Source organism: Trichomycterus rosablanca, chromosome 6 (genome assembly GCF_030014385.1).
Source record: "Trichomycterus rosablanca isolate fTriRos1 chromosome 6, fTriRos1.hap1, whole genome shotgun sequence".
In the NCBI taxonomy this organism is placed as follows: Eukaryota; Metazoa; Chordata; class Actinopteri; order Siluriformes; family Trichomycteridae; genus Trichomycterus; species Trichomycterus rosablanca.
In genome coordinates, this window is record NC_085993.1 from 29,535,876 (window position 1) to 29,539,657 (window position 3,782).

The 3,782-nt window shown below is 35.8% G+C and overlaps 1 long non-coding RNA gene across 1 annotated transcript; it reads right to left on the bottom strand.

The window, feature by feature from the left end:
• Nucleotides 1-1,127: 1,127 nt before the first annotated feature.
• LOC134316445 (uncharacterized) lies at nt 1,128-2,635 on the bottom strand. Its single transcript, XR_010013102.1, has 6 exons — nt 2,551-2,635; nt 2,366-2,471; nt 2,191-2,296; nt 1,761-1,834; nt 1,468-1,572; nt 1,128-1,354 (listed from the first exon to the last, which is right to left on the bottom strand). It is a non-coding gene; the product is annotated as an uncharacterized LOC134316445 (long non-coding RNA).
• Between the last annotated feature and the right edge of the window lie 1,147 nt (nt 2,636-3,782).

A 3,782-nucleotide genomic window follows, 5' to 3' on the forward strand; every position in this document is an offset into this window, starting at 1 on the left:
TAACCCCTCCCCTCCTGCTCAGTGTAATTACACAAACGCCACCACGCATCTTGACCAATCACGTGCGGTTTTGACAGAAAAAAACCCCCGGAAAAAAACGAATCGGCTCCCAGTCAGGAGCCGGATCCCGTCGTTCACTTTAAAGAGCCGGTGTTACGGAGAATTCAGTTCCCCCTGTTTCCCCTTTAACGCGCATGTGCAAAAATCATGACGTTTTTTTCAGTCGCTTCGTTGAGCATCGCTTTTTTGGAATATGTATTTATAGCGGTATGTTCTTTTTTATTTGGAATATGTATTTATAGCGGTATGTTCTTTTTAAATGTCATGTTGTATGTTAGGTAGTTTGTGATTAAACACATACTTTAAAGTATTGAATGAACTACTGTCAGAGGTTTTATTGCTCCACCCCAAGTCAGAGGTTTTCACACTGCGTTCGTCTTCAGCCTTGCTGTCAATCAACTAGAATTACCGTGTCAGATTTATTAAATAAATCCTAATACAGGACATGCTCTTATTCACACACTTGTTTGTTCTTCTCGTTTTGTCACGCAAGAAAAAGTTTTGGTGCACATACAAATAAACTATATCGCACAGGACAATAGTCTGTGTTATTATTTAAGGTTACTCATCTCAGCTGCACTACCATTTACTTTAAAGAATAGTTTCATTCATGATCTCTCTTGTTCATTTAAACTTTACAAACTGCATCCATGTGATTTTAAAATTAACAAACAGTATGTAGAACAAGTTTAACCTATAGATCAGTCCATTACACTAACAACACAGGGGGGAACACATTTACCTGGAGGCCTGGGGAATATGGTTCCCCACATGTATATCACTGTGTGTGTATTCATTAAACACTACAGTGATGCTGGTGATGTATTTAACTGTTGTCATTATGTAGAACAAGTTTAACCTATGAAACAGTCCATTACACTAACAACACAGGGGGAAACACATTTACCTAAAGACCTGGGGAATGTGGTTCTCCACATGTATATTACTGTGTGATTACAAACTACAGGCACACACATTTGAAGAACAAAATATTTTTATTAGAAATTAGTGTTAACTAAATTATGCATATATTACAATTATTCAAATATATAATAAAGAAATCCACCTCACTGCAAAGTAAAACTGAAATACTTGAAAAATTAACATATTTATAACTCAATAAAAATAATTCTTTAAAATCTAAATAAAATAAAATCTGAAATGTGCAAATTTATTTGGGGATGGTGCCCTGGGAATGACTAGCATCCCATCCATAGTGCACTCCTGCCGTACGTCCAATTTCCCCAGGAACAGTTCTGGATCCACCACGGCCATGACCAGGATAAAGCAGTTACTAAACAGAAATGAATAATTAATTTACTATCTACTTTTAAAATATACTAAAAGAGCAACATAAAATAAAATACAGCAACAAGCAAACTTTTTATAAATAACGTCCCAGTTAACCTTGGTCTAATCTTCAGTGCATGCAGGACAGTAAAAATCTTCCTCTACTGGTGGGTTGCCAACACATGACTGGTGGTACCATCTGTCACATCCATCACAGGCAATCTAAATAATGACACAGTCCTTCAATTGATAAATAAAATGTCACAAATAGTTTTATGGTTACATTAGACTTCTCAATTACAAGTGTAGCTATAATAGCATAGTGCAATGAAAAAGCCAATAAAATTAAGGCATTATTACTATTTCTTAAACTTTTTTTTTAAACCTTTAAAACAGAAATGTCTCATTACCCATGTAGGTGTCAGCCCTGGATCACTTGGGTTGATGTCTTCCCCACAGAATCGACAAAGATCACTCAAATCTTCTACAAAATTGTATAGACTATAAATCAGCTCCAGACTGGATCCATTTTAGAGTATATACATTTTACAACTGTCAATAGCATCCATAATAACATAATTTTTAAATCTATCTTAAATAATTGGCATTTTTATAACTAATAAGAGTCACAAATAAGTCAACAGACAAATTGGAATTACCAAATTTTGGCATTAGATGCCCATGCTCTCGTTAATTAATTAATAGTAATATAAAATACAGTCTGCTTAAACATACAGAACAACATTTTTCATTTTTTGTCAATATGTAATGCACTGATCAAATGAAAAATGAACTTCATAACCATTTCATAACTGTAACAGTTCCATCAGCAGCATTTACCTGATTCCTGTATTAAGGTCACTGCAATTTTTTTCCTAAAGAGGTTAACTGCCTTTTCTGCATTTGAGAAGCTGATAGGCTGTTCTGTCAGGATTTGTTCTGCAAACTTAAAAGTGTTTAAAATTATAATAGCGTTATACGTTTATTACAGCCAAATGATTTAAGTTATGCTTACCTTGCATACAAAAACACCACAAGATGTGCCATCACGTTGCATTGGGTGAGGAACAGTGTCACACGTCCACCTTGAAACTTTGCATCCTCTATTCCTCATAAAGGCTCTATAAAAACACTGATTTATGTAAGATTTTAATTATTCCCACAGCCAACATACTAAAAGTGCTGCTTACAATTCGTTACCTTGTGGTTTCCAGGCACTTGTTTACTTTTTTTGGGACTCTCCCAGGGGATCCAAAAACAATGTTTTCTTTTTAGATGGATAAATGGCCTAAAAACGAACAATTCACAACGTGTACATTAGTTTGTGCATACCAAAACATGCTTCTTTGGCAGTATTTATGAAAAGATGTTTTAATCATTGGTGTGTCAAATCTTTTAATGAGCATCTGGGGGAATCTGCCACAGTTCTTCTGGGTGCTCTGACTTGCTCCTTTTTTTGTAGGCAATTATAATATATTTTTTGCCTAAAGGGTGGTCTGTTACATTGCTTTCTTTACTAATATGCAAAAAAGAAGTGTAAACACACATTTTCCAAGAGGTGCATAGTGAGTGGGTCTAAGTAGAGCTAGAAATGGTCTTAAGAAAGAATCTTGAGTTCATAATTGTGTTTAACAAGTTTTACCTGCACCTTTTTCCGTCCTTGCTTAAAGAACTGCAGTTGATTTGCTGGAATGGAGACGAATGCAGGTAAGGTGCAGCAAAGGACGTTATTAGAAAAAACAGGGACTCAGAAAAGTTTGAAAGAAGAAACGGGTGAGAGTTCAAATACAAGCCTCCTACAAAATGGGACATCTGAGAGGCAGGAATGCTGGATGGTAGCACAGGAAGCTACTAAGAGGGTGCAGAGAGTAAACAAACAAAAACCGACAGAAGAATAGAAGAAATAAAAAGAGGTGAGAAGATGTGAATCTGATGCAGGAGGAAGTGGCTAAGGCCTACAGAAAGGAAGGCAGGTGAAATCATTAGACTGGGGAATAGGAGTGAGGGAGGTGTGATGCAGCAGATGCTGGGTTAGTGGGTACCCTGACAGCAGTGTACTTAGACTTTCAGAAATCCATTTGTTACAGATTTAATCAGGTTTGTTTCCCAGTTACTATTAATGTGAGGTGTATTTATGGATACTCACAGCAATAGTCCAGTGATTATGTTCATTTATGACACCCAAAAGAACCTTATATTGGCTTGGATCACACTGAAGTTGAATAATAAAAAAACAGATTAATAAAAGCAATAAAGAATACAAGCACTATAGCTCAATAAACACATTTGAAATTAGATTAGGAAAATGTTTTATAAAAACCTACATAGACTCAGTTTGAAATTACCATACCTTTTTTAGCATTTGATTTGACCCTTGCCATATTTTGGTCATTGCAAAGGTGTCAATCATGTAAGCCTTGCCCTCGTGCTCC